Here is a 23,531-nt window from a genome sequence, read left to right as displayed (position 1 = left end):
TACCGACATTCGTGTGGAAAGTCTTCGGAAACCCCAGGGAAAACCTCTGACAGTACAGCCGGTGGTAGAACTCGAACCAACCACCTCCCAGTCTTCAGCACGACCTTGGCTGGCGCCAACGAGCGGGACGCCTTAACCCGCACCAAAGTGCAAAGTTGGGGTAGTTGGTGTGACATTACTAGTTTAGGCTGCCAAGGGGGACGTCGGACAAAGTAGGAGACTACTCTCCTACTTTGTCCGACGTCCCCCTTGGCAGCCTAAACTAGTAACGCCTTAACCCGCTCGGCCATGCCACTGGTTTATCTGGACAATGAAAGAAAAAATAAAACACTCTTGGTTTTTGAGACCGACCAGGAGGGTTCTACGGTGCATATAAATGCACGTTTTGCACGTTGTTGCATATTTCCCATGAAAGTGCATATTTCGCATTATTTTCAGGTGCGAGAGCTTACTTCTTTTTTCATTGATGGTTTTGCTGGTTTCCGGACGGCGTTCGGTCGTCTTTCGCGAAAATTCAGGTCGGAATCGAATATTTTCTATGCTTCGGTGGGGGTGAGGTGCTCATGTTTAGCCCGTCCCCTGGCTGCTCCATTCTCCACTGCGTGCATGATCGATGGGCCGTAGCTTCATCTTCGCCACATTGCCGTTACGAAGCGTTCCGTTACCATTAGCGTACCATTAGCGTTACAGGCGGCGTTCGCATTTTAATCGACATGATGTGACACCATGGGACGTCATTTTTTCTTTCCTTCGAAACTCAAGGGAGACAGCAGGTTTCGAAGCAGACGACAACGCTGGGTGACGTCACCGTATCCTCCTCCGAACGAACCGCAGTATAGTATGGAGCTCTGTTCTCTGCTCTTCGCATTTCGGTTTCGGTTTGCTATTGTCATCATTTACGAAGTAATTACTCGCGCAAGATCAAAGCGAATGTTATATTCTGTATCGAAGGGGTAGTTCGTGCTCGATATAATGTTCACCTTTTTTTTTTTTTTTCGAATCCTTGTGAAGTGTCCCTTTAAAGACACGAGTTCTATAAGGGAGAAGGATTTCCGCCACACTTTCAACATCCGGCGTTGGCTCTTGCGCCGCATTGAATCAGATGGCAAAAAAACACGCCAGTAATTCTGGTGGTACTTCATCGAAGCAACGGGCATCGAGGTCAGTGATCACTGACCCGTGACGAATAGAATGCAGCCGCGATTCTGTAATCGACGGATATGAAGGCGACTGTCCTTCTAATTGCACATCATTTCTAGAAACAACGATGTTTCTGCTTCCGTTGTCAAAGCTTGACTTATCGAACACTACCCCGGAATATTGCACATTTTATCTGGGTAGCGTAACGAATAAAAAATGCGTTCTCTTCCTGGGGTAATTCCGCGTTCGCCAATTTGTGTTCCGTATAAGTATTTAAGTAACCAATTAGCGGCGAATATAAACGCAACGGTATATGTGACTCAATAACGAACATTGAACTCCGAAAATTGCCGCTGAGTAAGGAATGCCGTCCTCGTTTAATAGGAACTTCACTTTGTTACGTTCCCGAATGGGGCGCATTTAATTTGATGACGCTCAGCGTATTCTTCACACAGTACTCTTCAGTCGTAGTATAAATGGGTGACGATTACGGCTTTCCCTCAGGTTTTCGTTCTGGAATTAAGTCTTAAAGTAGCAGAGAAGTCATTTTTAACGCCCTGTTTTCTTCCTGTAAAACTGTTAGGTACGCCAGTAAGATGCACCATGCGAAGTAATTCACACCACATTGTCATAATTATCGCAGAAACTGAATTTAAAGTACGCCGCAAAAAGCGACCGTGCACAACGGCGGTGGAGAGCAGCACCTGTCTGTGATGTGCCTGGGACCTCGTGCTGACGCTACAGGGATGACGCTCGCTGATTGGTCCAGAGAAATGTTGTCTGCTACCCCGCTGTCGTCTGTATCTCGGCTGTTCGGGGCTCTGAAAAAGCACTGCTCCTGACTCGGTCATGATTCGTCCGTTCCTTCTATCCCCAATTCTCCGGGAGAACTGGCAAAACTGGTTTACAGAGGCAAAGACACAAGGCCCTGACCCCCACTGACCGACGAACCAGAACGACATTCCCCTGTAACGTCATCGGTGACGTGGCATCATAGCTTCCCCGCCTCGTTATACCAGGAGTGGCGAGTTACGGGTGAACCCACTGAGCTATGTTTATGTGAGTTTCTTTTCTTCTTTTTTTTCTGGGAAACATATTGCACACATCAAGACCTTTCACGCTATTCGATAAAATGGCGCACATACTTTCATCAGACGTCTTTATCTGAAATTTTTTTGGATGGCCCTTTGCACTCCTTTAAACACGGCGTGAACTTGAAGCCCTACAAGAGAATCGTTGCACACAAGAAATAGTGCGAGGAAGGCCAATGCACAGTCGCAACATTTTAATTACTTTTCGCGGAAGGATATTGTGCGTCTTCCGCGCTCTAAGCACGTTCGCGCGTTAACGCTCTTCGTCTCCTAGTAACGATACAACAAAAATTGCTTCGGTTTTCGAGTACAGAAGGCGGTGGAGCTAAATATCATCTGTAGAAGCTTGCCGCGTTTTTTTCCTCTCTTCAGCAAAAGTGCGCCCTTGGGGTTGCTGCCCACATATTGGCGTCCAGCCTTCTCACATATCCTACTCTGCACATCCCCAGCCTACTTTTCTTCGTTGCCAAATGAAACACGTAGCAGTTGAATGCACAAAGTGCTTCTTCGTCTTTGAACCTGACGAATTTGAACCTTCTGTCAACCCATTGTCGTACTGAATCTTTCTGTGTGGTCTCACTGATACAAGGCCATACGAAAACAAGCTCGGACACTGGTAAGCGCGGATGTTTACACTAGGTTAGGCCTGTTTCACACGAATGTTTTTCTCGTCAGTCTCGGACCCATTGGAACCTACGGGGCTGGATTGCACTTAGCTTCTATTGTTGAAGCAAACGGACGACAAGAACGGACGTGTGAAGCAGCCATTAGTAAAAGAATGGTCCTCTGTCCGAAATATCGTCGGCATCTGGTCTCAGGACTATTTCTCTGTTTACTGTTAGAAGATGACGGGTCTTTCCTTAAGTCGACTCGTTAAAGAAAGGTTTGGCGTGAAACACATACTCCTGATTCCGGCTGAACGGGAAAATATCTTGCGCGCCTATACTCCCTTTACTAACGATATTCAACGAGGTAAAGAAAGGGAGGTTTCAAATGGGGCTTGCAGGGCCATTCACCGCTCATTGAGAAATAGGAAACAGCACTCTCGAATCATGGCAGGTGCTCATCGAAGAAGCAGTAGTGACAAACTTGCAAAAGGCAAGGAATAGTCAGGAATAATTGCTCCTGCAAATCAACAGCCATAAAGGTGGTCGTAGTTATTCAATTACCTGTTTTCTTTTCGTCTTCCTCTTCTTCTCACGGCAGATATTATTGAACAACAATCCTTCGAAAACTATTTCAGGAAGGACAGCTGGAACGTTTACGAAACCGACAAACAGAGCCGGCTAACCTGCGGGGCGCTCCGGGTTTACCGAATGTCTAGCCTGCTCGGTACGTGAAGGGACCTGAGAGTGGTATCCTATATTTGGGCAGCAAACAGTCCTATCCTTTGTAGTAGGTAGTGCAAGAGAGCGCTTCAGCAAACAACTGCGTGGAACAGGGCAATCAAGCTGATTGAACACGTGCGACACGCAGCTCGAAAGTGCTCGCCAGACTATCGTCATGTGAACTTTTTGACTCTCATTGTGGTGTCCGTTTCCTTCACATTCATTTTGTCTGCTGGTTTATTTACAACGTTTACATTTCGAAAACAACAGTACAAGTTTGCTACACTCTTAGAAATGAACTTCACCACATAGCACGCTCCTAGCCAACCATCATCCCGAATGACAACGTTCTCACCCCTGATTTGTTGAAAACGGGAAGAGGCGCCAATTTTGTGTCCATTATGCACGGCACAAAACAGGCTCCTCCTTCCGTTTTCAACAAATCAGGGGCGAAAACGTTGTCATTCGGGGTGATGGTTGGCTAGGAGCGTGCTATGTGGTGAAGTTAATTTTTAAGAGTGTACATGCGCGTTGTGCGAAACGCATATAAGTGCCGTTACGTATTATAATGTCTTTGCTGTTTTTTTTTAACGCTATTACATTTTCATTAAGAGCCTTTTGGTGTCTTGTGAAATCATATCTTTTTGAATCGTTACTGTGGTGGTTACACTACACTCTTAAAACAGAACTTCGCCGCATACCACGCTATGCGCCAACCGTCATCTCGAACGATATCGATACCTGCCCTGATTTGTAGAAAACGTGAGGCGCACGCCTTTTTTGTGACAATTATGAACAGCGTAAGTCTCACGAAAAAGACGTACGCCTCCGGTTTTTAACAAATCACGGCAGATAACGATATCATTCGAGATGATGGTTGGCTAGGAAGGTGCTATGCGGTGAAGTTCATTTTTAAGAGTGTATTTCGGCATACATCAAACACAGTCTAGCGAGCACGTCCTGGTGTTGCACGTGGGCCCACACTCCAAAGACAGAACTTCACGCCCACCAACACGAATGGCGTCGTTCTGCCCCATGATTGGTTAAAAACAGGAGGCGTACGCCCTTTTGGAACACTATGCAGTTCCAAAAAAGGCGTACGACCCGCGCGTTCCTCAAGTCGGGAGTGATAAATGTGCTATGTGGTAAGTTACTGTTACTTGAGTGAAAGTCACGGACGTGTCTGCTCAAGAATGGTGTGCGATAAAGCCACCATTCTAAAGCTAACGCCAGGGTCGAAACGTGCCGGTTATGATAAAGCACGGTTCACACTATTGCGTTTCAATGCGTGCGAGCGGCTGCGTGTCAGCGACGTTCAGCTAACAGCGAATCATTGCAACGGAACCTCCTTCAGGATAGAACGAAGGTACACGTAAGACGCTGTACGCAGCCGTAGACGCTGTAATGTGAATCAGCCTTTAGTAGCTTGAATGTAGCGCACACCTCCGTTATAGAACACGTCGAAGTTTATGCTTTGCAGTTATCTGTGAAATACAATAAAAACATTGCGAGGATACCGTCGTGAGCTCCCGTACACTTGTAAATATATATCATTGTTCCACTTTAGCGTAGCCCCTGACCTCTAACGGCGAACTACGAGACATAAAAATGACGCTAAAAATAAAGCTACCCCCAAAGTTATGTCGTTCGTAAAAAAAGAAAAAAAACTTTACGAGGTTCTTCGTCATCCCTTTATGTCGGTTCAGTTACATTATTTTACACAGATATTGAGTCGCGTGAGTCATAAAAAGTCTTACCAAAGCGAAAAACTAGTTTAGCCTTCTTTCGAAGCCATTATGTTTGACCGCTGTATTTCAATAGAGAAAGTTGACTACATAGTAGCCGAAATTTTCCGCATGAAGGGTGTCTGCAAACAGAACAAGCGCAGGGGGACGGTCACACTATAAAAGAAGGAAGAAATGGACCCTGGCACAGGCTCTGACAAATTCGCACTCTGCTCCAATGTGGTACAGGGTGAAGAGCGTCACACATGACTTGGTTTTTTTTAGACATACATCGTCGGATGACCGCTGTACGCCCCGAAACATTGTTAGACTGAAGCAAATCTGTTTACGTTCAGATATTCGCTACAGGGTCAGGATGTTAGTGGAAAGATGGGTATGTAGATGGGTATATGAGTAAGGAAGAAAATTGGGATGTGAGTTTCGACGAAGTCGAAATGGCTACCCCCGTACGCTTACGCACAGAAAGTACAAACAGATGAGAGATGATGAGCAGACATGAAGTGAGATGATGATGGAGTTTAACATGTAGTTCAAAAGCTTCGACTAAGTGAGTGTAAAATGTCGGAATCGCTGGGGGCACATACGGCACACATTCAGTGAGTCATAGAATGTCCATAACCCCGGTAGTATGTAGAAAAGCTTTCAGTACCTTCAGCGCCATGTCGGACGACGGAGGACCTAACAGTTTCGCGGTGTCGAAGGCTCGGTAGTCCACAAGAGAGAGGGTCGCCTCTAATACCCTTCGAGCATCAACGTATTTTCGACACCTGAGAAGGATGTGTTCTACGTCCTCTACAACGCCACACTCAGTACAGTTTGGAGAGTCTCGCCTTCCCAGTTCGAAGAGAAGGCGTGAGCTGTTCGGTACATTGAGCCGTAGCCTATGTAGGACAATCGTCGTTCTTAGTCTGAAGGAAGGTGGTACTCAAAAGCGTAACTCTGGATCGGCCTTGTACAGCAGCGAATCCCGAGCAGATCCTGTGAGCCAGGAAGTGCTGCACATTTGTTGCTTGAGCTCGTTCAGCATTCGCCCCGCGTCACCCTTGGTGAAATAAATGGGCATCAGTTGCACGCGCCTGAGTTGAAGAGCCCGGTGTGCAGCAGCGTTCACAGACTCGTTGCCTCCAATGGCACAGTGATTAGATATCCACCGCATTTGGATGTCACGACCTCTTAAAACTGACATCATGAAAAAGACATCTTGTGCTGCTGATGCCAGAGATGCCGTAGTAAACATGGAAGCCAGAGTCTGTAACGCATATTTTGAGTCGCTATAGATGATCCAGCGAGGAAGTGAAGATCGCGAGTGAATAAAACTTAGTGCCAAGAGGACTCCAAGAAGTTCAGCGGCCGAAGCAGAGGTGACGTGAGACAGCTGCACCGCTCTTTCGATATTCGCCTCCGGGATAACAAACGCACACGAGAAGCCGGATGATGTCGTAGATGCATTTGTGATCCCTGATTTGTTGAAAACGGGAGGCGTATGCCTTTTTGTGCCACTTATGTAGTTATGTTAATTGTCAGAAAAAGGCGTATGTCCTGGGTTTCTGTAAATCAGAAGTGATAGCGGTATCCTTCTGTGCATTATTCGGCCTTCATCGTGTTATGTGGTGAAGCTTTGTTTTAAGAGTGCACCATGCCGAAGGGAGTTTCGTAAGACCTCCTCCTAATCGAATGGTGTACTCAAGGAAAGCACAATTTCATATGGCGCATTCTGCTAAAAATATCATTTCACAGTGCGTATTCGATCAAAAGACTGCCTCACGTGGTTGTTTTGCAGACACCTTCTTCAACGCTCGTACTACAACGTTCTGCTTTAAGAGTGCTGTTGAGTTGGTCTGACTCTCTTGAGTTGAAAGATGCTGGAAAGATATATTGGCTCGGTTCCGTTCCCATTCAGGAAAAATAATTGTTCAGCTCCTGTTTGATTCGACACCATGGGTCTAACCAGACCCGACATCCTTTTCACGAGAAGAGGAAACCACTGTTGGCAGGATACTTTCCCAGCAAGGGCGTTAAATGCAACATCGGTGGTATCAGTGTTGGAACTGAATTAGAATGGCAAAGGTCGGTTATAACTTCACTCCAGCGAACGAGCAAAAAGGCAAGCAGCCACCAAGAACGCGAACGCAGCGAGGTAGCAAGGAACCGTCTTTCTCTTTTCGCCGTCACTACACGTTATCATGGTTGCGCAGTTGCACAAAGTAATCTCCAACTCTAGGAGCCTCCACCCTCGCGCCAGTGCATCGCAAACTCGTTCGGTCCTCTGATAGTTCACATGAAACATTTTCGAAGCTTCCATTTAGTACCGTCGATGGAAAAGGGTTGGGAGTAATAAAGACTACTGCCACGGGCAAATTTCGATAGCGCTGCGTGAAGCTACCGATGATTTAAAACACAGGAGTATGCGCCTACTGTTGATGATGTTAGTCCCTTCTCTGTTCTTGATACCCTTTGTTTTGTTGCGTGGAGTAGCCGCCATTCTGCACATGAAGCTGAAGGTTCAATCTTACTTTTTTTTTATCTCTCCTACTAAGTTGTCATGTAACAGTGGAACCATGTGACATTGAGTATGACAGACGGCATGACATAGGTGTCTGCTCGTTGGTGGTTAGTGGGTTCGAATCCTACCACCCGCTGTGCTAACAGAAGTTTTCCCATAAGTTTTCCGGCAGACTTTCCAGACGTGTGCCGGCACAGTCCCTCGTGAAGTCGGGCAAGGACGCAAACTAACCCTTCTATCGCCCATTCCCTCCTGCTGTCCTCTGTCTGTTGCACATCTGTATGCTGCGCATAGCCGCAGTTGCTTCGCAGTGCTAACGCGTAATTTAAAAAAAAAACATGAGCTCATGTGTGCAGGAGTCTGCAGATACCAATCTATCTTGTCTGCTGTTTGCTTTATCCATTTCTAGGACATCCTGCTGTCATGGAGTGAGCAGTGTGTGCGCAATGGTGCAAGAAAATTTACCAGTCCTGTCAGTTACCAGGTAAACACCAGCCCTGCAATACTGGTTGAAACTTTTTGAAGATTTTTGCTGATAATACGGTATTCCAAAACAATACGTTTGGTAGCATTTCTACGAACCAAATAGCATTCGATTCCTTTGCGATGAAAACGAAATGTACTTCCACATCCCTTATGTTTGGAAGATTTGAACTGGCATGAATTTAGGACCTAAATTGAATAGAATACAGTCAGTAATAGGATATAAGACAGAGCAAACTATGCAAGAAATAAGTCTTCCAAGGTGATTATCGTTGTATTAATGGGTAAGAGATGCAATAAATACTTGCTCTACATTGCAATATCTATAATATATATTTGATATAAATAATATATATATATATCTCTGTAGCAGGTCCCACTCTGTAAGAACTACGCTCCTTTTCTTTTCCAAAATATCGATCGACGCCATGGTTACCACCTGAGATACGCTATACTATGACATCACCACACAAATGCTCAACTGACCTGGCAATTTTTCTACTTTTACTGCAATGAACAGGGGGGAGGATATATTTATTAGACGAAAGGGGGAAAAACGGGGGAAAGGTCAGCCAAACGGGACGTTGGCTTGCTATTCCGCAACAAAAGGAAAATTAATGAAGATGAAGAAAGAACAGGGTTTCTCACGTAAAGAAGTCTTTAAGGCTGACTCTCTACTGCGTCTTAAAGAAGCTCACGAGTAAGTGGTCCATTCCACATTATATGCGCGAATACGTTTATCACCAAAGATATAAGGGTCTGAGATAAATATATAAAGATATTGTAGTGACATGTCATGTTACATGCGTTACAGAACCGATACAACATAATAATGAACACGATGCCCGCGCTGTGTGCAGAACCTTGTGAAGTCGCCAAATGCCTTCTGTCGCTCCACTAGAAGCGCGCTTTCTCCCATTTCCATAACTGTGAGGGAGAGTAAGAGCTACTGCTTTATCTCCCTGCCGTTTAAGGGTAAGGGAGTAGGCGCGCTTTTTGCGGAGAGACAAACTTGAAGTCCAAGTCTGTCATTTTGAGGGCTATCTCCTCGCGCTTATATTGGCTGGACCATTTTCGCTGGCAACGGCGTCAGCCCACACTCTTAAAAATGAACTTCACCACATAGCACGCTCCTAGCCAACCATCATCCCGAATGACAACGTTCTCGCCCTAGATTTGTTGAAAACGGGAGGAGGAGCCTATTTTGTGCCGTGCATAATGAGCACAAAATAGGCTCCTCCTCCCGTTTTCAACAAATCAGGGGCGAGAACGTTGTCATTCGGGATGATGGTTGGCTAGGAGCGTGCTATGTGGTGAAGTTCATTTTTAAGAGTGCAGAAAAAGGAACAGAAGTTTCATTGCGCCGAACTACCTTTCATAAGTAGAAAAGTTCATTAATCACAATTAATAAAGGCAACGCCTCTGAACGTTGGTAGTGCAAATGTTTGTATCGCCATTTATCATAATTACATAAAAATAAAAAAAAGAGAACACTTTCCTTTCTTATAAAATTCCGCCAACGCAGATATCTGAGTTACCGAGTTTACGGCACGGGGCGCAATTTTCAATACCTTTGTCGAAAAACTATAATCACCATTAAGCGTTAATTACACTACCTGTCTAGTTTTCCCATCCTTTATAACACGACTGCCTCACATCCGCACGCCATCATCTAAACTTTAAATGCCCGCCTCCCTTTTAGCTCCTCATTCCAAGAGAAAACTCATTAGGCACGAATCGTTCAATTAAACGACCACCTGTTTCGGAGGAGTAATGCAGTAACAGCCTTCTGCATATTTCCTACCTGTACTGCAGCGTTATAACGGGCTCGTTGTGGTCGTTCACCACTAGAGGCGCTGTCAGCACTAACGTTGCGAAACTTGTCAGGCGAGCAAGCCGTCCAAGCAGAACTCTTAATTAATTAAATGCGGCTTTGCAACGGGTGACATCGCTTGTGGCCAGTTTAGCCATAATATTTGTAGAGTAGGCGAGAAGAATAGAAAGGGGTGACTGTAAGGGGTGCAAGGGGACACTTCACCTTCATTGTCTCTTAATGAGCACTTTGAATTGGGGCATCCGAGGCACGAATTGCATACTTGATATTAAAGTAAGAGTTAGACACGTACGGAGGATATTAGTGGCACAAATGCCATATTTCCTGCTTTTTTTGCAGTGGAAGACATCGTTGCGTTCTCATCTATTAACGAAATTCGCATTTGTATTGTAAATAATAATAATCAATACAATTATATATTTTTTTAGAGTGGAACGAAAGTGCGAGAATTTCTACTCTCTGAATGGACAATGCCGGTACCTTTACGAAAACCGTTACGTCGTTCGTGATTGATGATCGATAGAAAAAAAAACGCAGTGGGTGCTTTTCGCCTTCCTCTTCTTCTCAAGAGGGCCCGCCGACAATGCGGAAAGGCCTCGGATTTTTGGGGGTGGGGGGGGGTGGATATGTTTATTGAAGAAGAAGAAAAAAGAAAAGGGGGTCAAAGGTCGGATTGGTCTCCTCAAACGATCTCCCGCAACGATTGCACAAACCGCTTGCGGTGACCAATGAGAGAGCGCTCCGCACTGTCGGCCCCCTTACGTAGGAGCGGGGAAGCGCAAATTGTAGGTTACAAAAGTAAGGAAAACACTTCACTCGGATCACTAATCGCTCACAAATTGCAATCACGAACGGTGATTTACTCAGCCCCCCTCCTCCTTCCCCCCAAAAGTAGGGCAGCACGCCCCCTCCCCCTTTCTTTCCCCTTCTTCCGCTACAGCGGAGCCTTTCTTATTTGAAGTTTACACATATATCGACAATGTATGATGCATAAAGCTGTTACAACTTCAACATAACTATAATAATGACAGACAGTCCTACTTTCTTGCAACACCCCCGTACTTGTGATTCTGCATAGACCACACACACGAACGCCTTGCACTCTTACGGTCTACGGAGCACGAGTATGCCTCTCTAAACTTTCGATGCAGGTTCACGTTGGTGCAAAGAACCATCTTTTGCGTCTATCTAGGAGAACCGTGGATGACCTGTCGCAACCCCTTTAAGGTCGGAATGTCAAAGAGGGCATGTGACGAGCAGATGTCGTCTTGCTCTCGCTCTAAAATTTGTTCTGCCTAGACGTCTGCGTTTTGCATAATGCTTGGAAAACACGACGTTCGCAAGGAATCTAGACGTGAGGGCAATTCGAAGCCAACGTGACAAAAATACTCGAGACTTGAAATCTTCGCAACATAATAGTTTACTTCCCGTGAGAGCGTCTCATATTGCGCTATCAGTATGTTTCTTCTTCTGCCGGCATTTGAGCGTTTTTGATATTATGTCTCATATTGGTTCACATGTCACTGGTTTTCAGATGTCGCGGTTACAGAATGTGACAACCGCTTCTAGAAATACTTTCATGTGGGAACCGCAGCAATTGCAGTAGCAAGAGAACGTGACATGGGATACATATAAGTTCAGATCTCTGTTTACAGTCAGAGCAGGAAATGCTTGGTGCAAGGTGATTTTTTTTGCACATCGCGGGTGCAAATGTCTTGTCCTCTTACTTTCCCATTAGTGGTGTACGTTTCACACTATACGGAAGGGTGTTCAGTGAACCACACTAATAAATGTTGTATTGCTTGGGACAAAAGTTTACGGAACACAGGGGTGTCGCATTTCTGCATTGCAGCGACACCTTAGGAGTAAACTGTAGCTGACACGCACTGAATCATGTATAATATAGCCGGTCACCTGTTTCTTGTTCGAATCTTCCTCATATCTAGCAGGAGGTCGCTCCTATGCAGAAATACGCCGGTGCCGTGTTCGGTAAACTTTTGTCCCAAGCTGTACAAAATGAACAAGTTGAAAGGGGGTGCTGGTGGGATATGTTTATTTAAAAATTAAAGGGAGAAAAGGTTCGTCAGTCGTGGACCGACTTGCTATTCCTTATAAAACGGACACACACACGAAGGGGGGCTCAGAGACTGGTCGAGAGGCTGGAGGCATGAAGAAAGCGCAAGAGGGTATAGTCGCCACCGCCCCCGGTTTTGCAGGACTGAGCCACAAAGAGTGGCCAAAGAGACGTTCGAGTAACCAAGTTGTCGTAAGGTCCGTTGGAGGACAAGTCGTTGAGAGAGATACCGGTTGCTGGATAATAAATTGTGCTCAGTGTCGGCTTCCACACAACAAGTTGTGCAATTCGGGGAGTTCATATGGTGCATTTTAAACAGGATTGAGGGTGTGCGTGAAACGTTCATTCGAAGACTGTGGAGGAGTGACTCTTCAGCTCTTTTGAAACGACAGGCAATAGTAAAGTCGTGCAGGGCGTCAATGAGACGTAAGAAATGGTCATATGAGGTAGAGTACGCTCCGAACTGTCGGGTACAGACATAGAGCCAACGGCTAACGTGCAGTAAACGGACACAGGCCGTTGGGGGTAGAGGAGTAGCAGGGAGAGCTCTGGTACAGTATTAGAAATGAACTTCCCCACATAGCACGCTCCTAGCCAACCATCATCCCGAATGACAACGTTCTTGCCCCTGATTTGTTGAAAACGGGAGGAGGAGCCTATTTTGTGCCCATTATGCACGGCACAAAATAGGATGCCAGAAAATAATCTGAACGGATGAAGCATACTTGGTCGCATGTCAATTTGTGCAACGTCAGTTCTGATAGATTCCGAGTACAGTATATGACAAGCCTACTTGGGAAAGAAATGTACATGGACAACTTATTACGCAGAATACGTACAATACACTCCCGATGGACATCCGTTTGATATATTAAGCATTGACGTGCCCGCAACGATCAACAGCCCTATTTCTCATTGATTTGTGTCATCTTCGCCTGAGTTAGTGACCGTATGCGACACGTGGGGTGGGAGTAAACATGCCGCCTATTAGATATACTACGGATTCGTTCGATCTTCTATTGACGTTGACACGAACTGAAGAAGGTAAACATGTATTAAAGCGACAGCACGGAACCCAACGAAAGCTACCGGATTGCATGATAGGCAAGCCTGAGCGATGGCCAAGACAGGTAAACAACACAACACAACACAACGCTCAGAAAAGGTTTGAACCTTCGTATTGTGTTGTTTACGTGTCTTGCCGATCGCTCAGGCTTGCCTATCATGGAGTTTATCCACCAGCTAGCCTGCATCTACGCCATTCTATCTACTGGACTGCTGCCGCAGCACTCCTTATAGAGCTTGAATGCGGTATATATATATATATATATATATAAAACTAGTGCGTGTACTATTATGTAGTAATATAGACGGGGTTTCGCTATCGTATTGAAAATATCCCTGTCTGAGCATTATGTGGTCAACGCTGTTTACCTCGGGGGAGAATTTGCCATACTTCCGAGCATTTTTATAAAATTTAATTCGCGAGAAATTGAATTTTCCCAATTGATCTCCGAGATTTGCTAAGCCAACCTCACATTGTTTTACAGAAATATAAGGCGTACGTGGGATTTACCCCACTGCATTGTAAAATACATTCGCTACTGTGTTGTTAATAACTGAAAAAAAAATTGCGAAAAACGTTGCTACAATGCGCGCAAATTCCCGGCCGAGCTCAGTTCTCCGTCAAATTAATGTAAGATGCGGTGAACGGTCATCCGCCCCTTCCTATTTAATTCTCGCTTTTCTTTCAGATAACTTGGCGTTGTTACCACGCTGACGTTATCAGCTTAGAAGCTTGGAAAAGAGAAATCGTAAGGGCATGTATACATGGCCTACTCGCATTGCTTGTTTTGGAGATCTGAGCGCGGCCTGCCAATTCGCGCTCCTCGTACCGCCGGTTTTCGCTTCGCCCTCCCCGGCTATTACAATTGTAGTAGTGAATGTATTTCGCAACGGAACATGGTAAATTTGGCGCGCGCCTTCTGTTGCCTTAAAAAAAAAAAAAAACAGAAAGAAAAAAAAAGAAAGAAAGAAGAAAAAAAACACACGTGAGGTTGACTTAGCAAATTTCGGAGTTCAATTGGGAAAATGGCGCTGGACAAACTTCACTGCAACAGCCCTATAATTTTGAATAAATGAGATTCCGATAACGATATCATTCGGGAAATGGTTTACTATAGGGTTGTTGCAGCGAAGTTTTCCCAGTCGAGCGAAGCACAATTTTGAGCCCATTTCGGGGACCACGGATCCAACAGTAGGTAGTTTCAGCAACGGGTTCTGCATGGTGTTTCAAGCGGTATGGCTCCAAGGAAAGCAACAAAACCTCTGCGAAACGCACAGAAAAAACAGTGCATCTTGCCAAGTGCGAACAACCCGAGACCGTGTATTTGAAAGTGCTGCCGTCGTCTGCTAAACTAGCACGCGTTGCATATTTTGGGGCGCTGGCGTTGCTGCTCACTCGCGCCACCTGACCCACGGAAGCGGGTCTATAGGAGCATGTTATCCGGCGACATGCTGGTTTGAGTGTGTGATATAACACCCAGGAGCAACCCTCAGCAGAAAGCAGACCCCCAGACGCCTCCGGCTACCGGCGAAGTCCCGAAGCCAACTCTTTGGACTTTGTGTCAATTGTCGCTAATTAATTATCTGCTTTGTGTAATTTTTTGTTAGCTCAAACCTACGCGTCCAAAATGACTAGATAATTCCCTTCATTTGAGGGAATTAGTGCCCGGAGCATCACGTCAGCTCGTATAATGAGTCCGCAACGCTGAAACTTGCGCCTCAGCCCCGAAGAGAACTTGCGTCACGGTATCACGGTTAGCGCACACAACATAAGTGCACAACACTTCAGTTACCAAAATACGTTTGCGTACGCTCTATGCCCACAGGCTACCTCGTGTGCTGCGTGCGTTCCGTAACATTTAATTAGTTGGCGTTGGCGTAAGAGATTACGAGCGGAACATCCAAGATGAAAATATTCCTGTAATGGTTGATTGTTCCACCGCCCTGAGCACACTTTCCGGTTTGGTGGTTTTTCGAGCTCGCGAAGCGGCAGTGTTGTAGAAAAAATCGTTATGCTTCGTCGACACAGCTCACATGCATCGGAGACGTCGACTCGCGCTCGAGGAAGCGATGCATTTAAGGTTTAGCAGGGCTGGTTGCAAAAGAAAGGAATGCCCCGCCTCGTGCAACTTTTAGGGCGACACAACTGACAACTTTTAGGACACGCAATGCATGCTCTGCGGAGCAATTCGAGCACTGCAGAGCGGTACGAACACACAAGGACTGCGAGGACTTCGGCGTACAATTTACTTTGACGACACTCTGTTTTTACTAGGCAACTAATGGTCCCGAATTTAAATTAATTGCATTAATTTGATTGATTCAGCCCTACACCAAACTGTAATTGTGATAACGTAAATTCTACGTCAAAGCTAGCGTTATTCTTAGCTGGTACGTCAGGACAACAGCAGCAGGTGCACAGTAAATTTTGTTACACTTTTTTGGTGTAAATGGCTTGTCCCATGGCGCACACCTTTTTGGTGTTGCTTTTACACTCATATGATGGGTGTTTTCTAAAACACCCTTTAGTTAAGTGTATTCCTAATAAAGCACTCTTTTAATGGGCGTTTAAAAACATAAACACCTTTAACAGGGGAGTATTCTATTGAAAACGCCTTTTATGATGGAATTGTTTTCTGACAAATATTCTCATTCAGGTAGCTAGTGTAATACAAGCTTCCGCGGCAGCATGCCGAGACCAGTGGCCGAGACATACAGTTGGACGTACTTGCTTCTATGGCAAGCAGCACTGTGAACACGCCAGACTTCCAGCCGTGCTTTCATCCTAGAAGCTAAACCTGAGCACAATGCGTCGCAGGCACGCCTCGTTAGCTTGGTAACACTGCAGGACCAAAGTGAGTGCCGAGGTTTGAAGAGACCTTGGGCACCCTCAGTAGCCTATAATGGCGTGTCGGATGGATCATCTACTGAAATACAATTTGTCGGGGCACGTTCATTACATGTGGTGCGGCGGGAAACGTTTGTAACGGTGACGGGAATACGTTTTTGCAATGAACAGCTACGCCTGCACGAGTCAAAGATATCAGCCAAATCCCTAACATCCTTCCCTGTCAAGTACTGTGTTTTTAACTCAGGTTATCGTCTATAATGTGATTACTTGCTGAGTGGAGCTGCGAAACAAGCATAATTTTTCTCTCACGAATTAAAACACCATTTGTAACACCATATTCCCAATTCAAATGGGGCACAAAAATGTGTATTGGACGTAAACACCTGTTTCAACACCTGAGTTCAGGGTGCAAAATGTTATGTATGGGATTCTTTCCTTGACTGTTCCTCATTCAACGAATCGCTCTTATTCACATTTTCGGCGATAGTCATGCTTTCCCAACATTCCATCATCATTAATTTACCTGTTGTTGTTGTTGTTGCTGTAAACAGCAAATGCCACAACCATTCTCTGTGAGCGTAACGCATTCACAAGAGTCAGTCTAATTGCTGGGTTTCTCAGTGTCCCCGGATTCATGGTGGCCATCACTGCGAGTGACACTGCCAATGAAGTATTAGATGCCTGATGTTGGTGCAGGTGCCGTCATGCCCGTGAATGTTCACATACTCCGGATCTCTTGCGTCCTGCGTAGCTCTCCGAACTTAGTTTTCGCGTTACAGAACTCTACTCTGCAGGTGAACAGTTTTCATGACTGATTGGGTTGTTTGTAATGAACTGTTCTGGTCAAACGTGAAGAATATGGGTACAATGGGAAAGGGGAAATTCGTCAAGGTTGTCGCCTCCGCTTGACAAAATGTAGCAGAGATATTGTCTCTGGCTAACACAGGATAAGTGAACGCTGTTTTGGGGTGTTTGCCTCGGCGGGTCCTCGAGTATTTTGCCAGAATCCGTACACTGAAGCTGGGATAAATGAAGGTATATTGCATGGACTAAAAGATGACCCCATGGTTCTTGTCTAGATGGCATGGAATTCGGACCAGAAAAGCCCAGATGAACCGACTGGAAAACGAATGACCAATTTCCAATCATTCTCATCCTCATAATCATCATCATCTCCATGACCAATTGCATTGTTCTTGTTGCCTACGAAAACGGTTTAAGGATCTTATTTCTATATTGGGAGGCCTCTTGCTCGTTAACGATATTTGTATCACTCCACAAAAATAACACGAATTTCCGACGGGGCAAAGGTACATCACACATACATAATACACAATGTACCACAAAATAATAACAGCTGGCGCACACTGCGATAAAAAGTGGAAAATAAGTGAACGCCACTATTATTGTTTAAATAGGGTTTCATTGTCCTGAAAGGAGTTCCCAACTAACGCGTCATCCCTTGTGGAGGCGTGATTGGAGGAGGAACAACTAAGTAACGAGAATTAGCCGAGGAAGGCCACAAGCATGAACGAACACAAACACGCAACGCTCTGATGCCCAGAATTGATTAAATCAACCCCAGGAAGAAGACGCTGACGCTAGGACACTAGCCTAGACCCTCCTGACTTCCGGTGTAGGTGTCGTGGGTGTTGGGCCTCGGGCTGTCCATAGTCTAACGGAAGCATCTCTGACCGGAAGTCAGGAGTGTGTAGGTTCGAGTCCTGACGTCAGCACCTTCTTCCTAAGTTGTTTGATTTTTGTTTTATTTCAGGGAAACAGCTGGACACTGCTGTATCTTTGATTAATATACTGGCTAGTCTGTTGTCACGGATAAATGTTGTCATACCACGGAGTTCGTAGGCCCGCACCGGTACGCTTCCTTACAGATACGGGATGGGCTTCTCGTCTTTGGCTATGATGACGTCAGTGATGACGACATATCATGTGAATCGCGCGCCCCCTAACAGGGGAAACGTATCCTAAATTTTTGTGCCTGTAGCGACCCATCACTAATGCAGTAAGTACAGCAGATCCTCATAGAGTCTCATACATATCCTCCCCGACACCAACCCAGCAAACATTGTTATCATTTAATACTGTTATGTCGAGCATCACGTCTACCGAGAAACCGTGACTGGAGTACATAAATCGCCTGCAGGAGAAATAAGGGGGCACTCGTAATCTTTACTCTCCTTGCTTTTGTCGAGCCGTGTATTCGATGGCTCTTTCCAACTTTGTTCCCAATGCACGCTACATGTAGAACAAGAAGAGGAAAAAAAGGAGTAGCAAGAAACATTTGGTGGGGCAGAACAATGAGGTAAAAAATCACAAACTATAGCACACTATCTGGAGTAATAATAGTACGTTCAGTGAATCAAAGGTGCTGTGGTTGTTTCTCAAAGTATCTTTACCCTCTTTGCTGATCGGTTGCAAACTTTCGATGGACTTCTGGGTTCTGTCTGCTCGACATGATTTCAGCGGAAGACGGCATTTGATAGAATCACCCGTGATAGTTGTACGGTTGCGTGCCTATTCTATTCTAATCTAATTCTCTAATTCTTGGATGTCTCTAACGAACCGATTCCTCAAAAAGTTAAGTTATTTGCTAATGAACTCTTCGTTATTTTAGTTTACCTTCTACCGCTGCTACTGCAGGTTCTCAACTTTCAACTCAGCACCGATACCTTGCACTGTTGTTCGCATTGGATTGGATTGGAAAAGTAAAACATGACTTGGCGTTGTGCGCTATGTTAGGTATACTAGTTCTAGTATAGTCTGCGAGCGGATATGTGTGCTAAGTATATTTCACTACACAATGTTCAAATTGCACACGCTATTAGTGAAGGCATATAGAGAGAGCAGTGAAATTGCCTTACCTACGTAAAGTTTGTAGCTGAAATTCACAAGTGCGTGGGCAGTCATGATGGGAACAAACTATAGGATACTCCACAAACGATGAGTTACATCCGATGACGAAAACAGCACGAAGAGGACCTGTGATGAAGCACTTGCAGAGTCGCCCACTGACGTCAGTAGAACGTTTGTTCTGAAAAGAAAAAAAAATTGGAACACTGAAACACGCGAGATTTGATGGCTATCATTTATGTACGTGGATAAGACTTAAAGTGAAGGCTAACTGGAGAAACATTTATGTAGTTAGGCGGTCTTCTGTTGAAAGGGCTGGAGTTTTTAGGCCCACGGAGATCACAAACGACTAAAACAGGCATATTACAGTAATCAGAAAATTCAAGTATTAGACAACTAAGTATGGAACATTGTGAAGAAATGTGGCAATGAAAGACGGAGTTAGGTGCACTGTTTTTTTAGGCATTGGCTGAATCTTCTTCCTATCTTATCCTTAAGGCGGACTTACTTCTTAAGAGAGTGTATGGGAATTTTCGTTCGCAGGGCTCTCGTAAACCTAGCTAAATTTCTACACGAAACAGCTACAGGCGTGTTCCCCTCGAGTTTATCTAGGGAATGACATATTTTTGAAGGCCTTACGCGGTCCACTGACCTTTGGCGAATTAAAGTTTGTCAACATTTCAATACATGGGAGCCTATGGGAGATGCAACAAAATCGCTTCTCTCGGCCCGCCGGCCCGCGATATATGGGCCAAATTCGACAAGGTTACTGTAGTTTTCCAGATCCCTGCGAATGAAAATAATGGCTTTGTCGTTTGCTAGCATGTTCTGCACGCTGGCGCCGATTACATTACTTCCTGAAAGTGCGGGAGAAGAGCAAAACGATCGTGTGACCGTGTGCGATCGTGTGACCGTGTATGTGATTTTTGAGTTCTTTCTTTCCTTCCTTCCTTCCTGTTTCTTTTTGGAATAGCAAGCCGACCTCTGTCTGGCTGACCTTTCCGTTTTCTTTATTAAATCTTCATACACCCCCCTTTTTTTGAAGAGGAGACAGTCCACGATCACGTGCTGGATAAATGCTAGCATGACACACCTGGAGCATAAAATGATGTCAGAGCGCAAAGAGCAACAAAGAGTCAATGGCCTAAAACCAATATAAGGCTTGTTCAAACTCTATATGTCGGCATGGGCAAGTACCGCAAATGGCGAACTTGGTCTTGGTCACGAAGTGGGTCACAAACGTGAAGTCTTGATAACTGGTAACAGTAACTACATGTACGCTAGCCTCGGCAACAGAAGAATATTACTTATTAAGGGAACCGTATGTAATTAATTTAGACATTAATTCTTCATTAACAGAATACCGATCGACTGACCTAAGCTTAACTTCGTGAAGCTCCTTTGTGATGCAGAGTGAAATTTGCTTATGATAATAAATGCAGCCTTAAAGGAGCAATGAGGCATTTAACATCGGTCGACATATCCTGCCTCGTCTGTCAAGCTGTCCGCCAGGAGTCAGCATGCAAAATATTTTCGCTCTGCGGTGCGTTATAGCTGCGCAATCGAATTTACAAAAAACGGTCGTAGAAAGCAGCCGCTGACGGCCGACACGATCCCCGCGTGACTGGGAGGACGCCCCGAGCCTTTCTTAGTTTTTTTTTTCTTTTTTCGCTCAGGCGCCGCTTGAGCTGTGTTACAGTACGTCACTGGTCACGTGAGGAGAGTAGCATACGTCACGATGTCCTCTCCTTGTGCGATGCGTCCTTGTCACGAGGAGAAGGATATTTCAAAGCTGTGCGTAACAGAGCCCTCGCGCTCGATTTGTTGGTCACCCGCGCTCATAGTTTCTTCGCAGGAACTCATTTTATTCGTTGCAGAACACTCTGCAGGGAAAAACGAAAAAAAAATGGCGGTCACCTCAGTGCTTCTTTAACATCATCAATCTCCCACCACAGTCGCAAGTTTTCGTTGAGTTCCACAAAGCAGCACACGACACGAGAGTTCAGGTGAACAAGGGTCACAAGTGAACAAGCCAGATCACTTATTAGATAAACGCTTTGCTTCGCAGAACTGCACACGGAAAAGAATTATTGTATTCATTCATCATCATCACCATCATTATGATAAGCATTCTTCAGATCATTTCTTTTACATCGATGTAAGCATTCATCATCTTCACCATGCCCTTGCTCTTTCATTACCTTGTGCTGCTGTCGCATTCGCGCACAAGTGGGGTGACTTATCTCACATTATTTCATCCGTTGTTGTACAACTCTGGAGGCGTGCCCTCCTGCCACTTTTCCAGATGATATTTCTGTATTTCGCTGTGCACTTTTCTTTTCCAATATCTCTCGCAGCACGGCTCCTCGAGAAGCAGCATCATGCATTGATCGCGTCCTTCGTTCACATACCTTTCACAATATTGCTTTCTTGCTAAGTTACACTCCTAACTCTTTATATGGATCGCATATCGATTTTAATCAAACGGAGCTGTCAAGCAAAATAATTCTGTGCGCAACCATATACAAACAGTCGTTTTTGTGCTTCCGACTCGTCTTACAACTTTCCGAGTTTCCTCGAGAGATATCGTTGCGCCTGGCCTTTAAGTTGCCCACGGGCGCTCGTTTTTTGACACGTCTTCCTTTGCTTTGAACGTCTTTATGTAGTTTACGTCTGCTATCTCTACCTGTGACTTTTGCCGGCGCATTCCACGCACTTGCGTCTCTCTTACAATGTTGTGTGTATGCTCGAGGGCTTAGTTGTTAAAATGTCGTAATGCCGGATGTGGCACTGTTGTTGTAGATATGCCTTATCGCTTTTTGAAGGTTGAGTGATGTTTTTCGGTCCTCTGTCTCAGCTCTCAGCGTGAATAGATTTCTGTCACGTGACGTTGATATTTGAGGTGTACAGAGTTGTACAATAAATACTCGATATGTAACGAGAGAAATGATGAAACAAAGAAAAAGATGTTGACAGTATTTCTCCGGTTCTGCAGCAGCGTTATCGGCATGTAATATATGAAGCATGACAATGTTGATGTTGGAAAAAAAAATAATAATAGGGAGAGATTGAATGCGTCAAACGACAAATTCGGCTACTCCCATGGATGGTGTAGGAACTGTAAGACAGAAGAAAGAAGAGAAGAAAAAAAAAGAAGGAAGAAGCATACGTATGGGCGAAATTGTGGTAATGAATAGAACAGCGCGAAAACCAATGACAGAATAGTAAACTGGTACGTTTACGTGAGCACCTCAATAAGACCAATTCGCACTATTGTCTTGATGCGGGGTGGCTAGCAGAGATACATAACGTCCAAGAACCGCTGCGACCGAAGGGAAGGCCAGTGTGCATCTCATACATGTTCCGGCTTGCACACAATTTGAAGAAGGTAGGAGGAGGACCCTCCCTGTGGTCCATCACTTCTCCGATTAAATTCGCTTCTCGGTGGACAAGAAATTGCTCTGGAATGACAAACAAGTCCAGAGCCGACAGGGAGCGGCATACTGCACCCAGCCACGCTAGTCGCTTCAGACATTACTTAACGTGGAGAGGTGGGCTAGTTGGTGAGACGACATGTCGATAAGCGAGCAAAGAGATACGAACAGCACAGGACGAGCTCTGAATATAGATCAGAATAGAATAAACTCAGTTGTTAGTTTGAACTCGACCTGTGCTGTTCGTGTCTTTTTGTTCGCTTATCGACATGCCGCTTCAGACAAACACGAGGACGATGGCAACCTGGTGCCATGTGCTGAGAATTCGTTATACATTTTAGAAGCCTTAGGTAAGGCGCATCAGACACCTGATGAAGGACGGACTCCCTCCGAAACCTTGTTTTTTTTTTAGTAAAATAAATTATTTGAATGTTTCAATCTCTTTAAATACTTATCTCATTCACTTGGAGCGAGGCAACTACACGGGACGAGACAACACACATATCGACGTCGCACTTTCAACCCTTTTAATCAAACTGCAGTTTGATGAAAAGGGTTGAAAGTGTGACGTCCATGTGTGTGTTGTCTTGTCCCGTTTAGTCGTCTCGCTCCAGAGTCATGTACCAATCGGCCCCGTATGTTCTGGGTTTATCTTATTCACTTCCGAGTGCTAGACTTTTCCCATTTTTGTCTGTTAGTTTCACAGACAGATCACTGCAGCATCGCTCATGATCATTGTTGTCTAGCCACGTAAATGGGTGGGATATGGCGAAATGTCATTATCAGGTTTCATCAGTGCTTACTTCGCAAATTAAAAACAGATTACCAGACTCTGCGGAGCTGCACGCACAATTTTGTTCACATATGCGACAGCAGCCTACAACGGGGTAACGTAACTTGAACATGATTCTTGTTCTCTACATGACCCAATGTAAATTGCGTCGAGACCGAGTATGTGTGCTCCTTGTAATAGAGTTTCACTCATTAGGGGCCATTAGCAACCGCAAGAACCATTAACCGTGTGAAAGGGGCTTTCTTTCAACGACGCGGGACCCCGGTTTCTTCGTGTCGATACTCTCTAAAGGTATATTCTGGTAAACAAAAGGGAGCGAAGA

At 45.1% G+C, this 23,531-nt stretch overlaps 1 protein-coding gene across 1 annotated transcript in view; it reads right to left on the bottom strand.

Moving 5' to 3' along the window:
* Positions 1–23,531, bottom strand: part of LOC135388268 (uncharacterized) — a 543,978-nt gene that overhangs the window by 356,698 nt on the left and 163,749 nt on the right. Inside the window, exon 4 of the mRNA XM_064617697.1 lies at positions 18,994–19,163. The gene's annotated coding sequence lies outside the window, so the exon portion shown is untranslated. The remainder of the gene's footprint in view (positions 1–18,993; positions 19,164–23,531) is intronic.

Source organism: Ornithodoros turicata, chromosome 3 (assembly GCF_037126465.1).
Source record: "Ornithodoros turicata isolate Travis chromosome 3, ASM3712646v1, whole genome shotgun sequence".
NCBI classification, from domain to species: domain Eukaryota; kingdom Metazoa; phylum Arthropoda; class Arachnida; order Ixodida; family Argasidae; genus Ornithodoros; species Ornithodoros turicata.
This window is presented reverse-complemented; position numbering and strand designations above follow the sequence as displayed.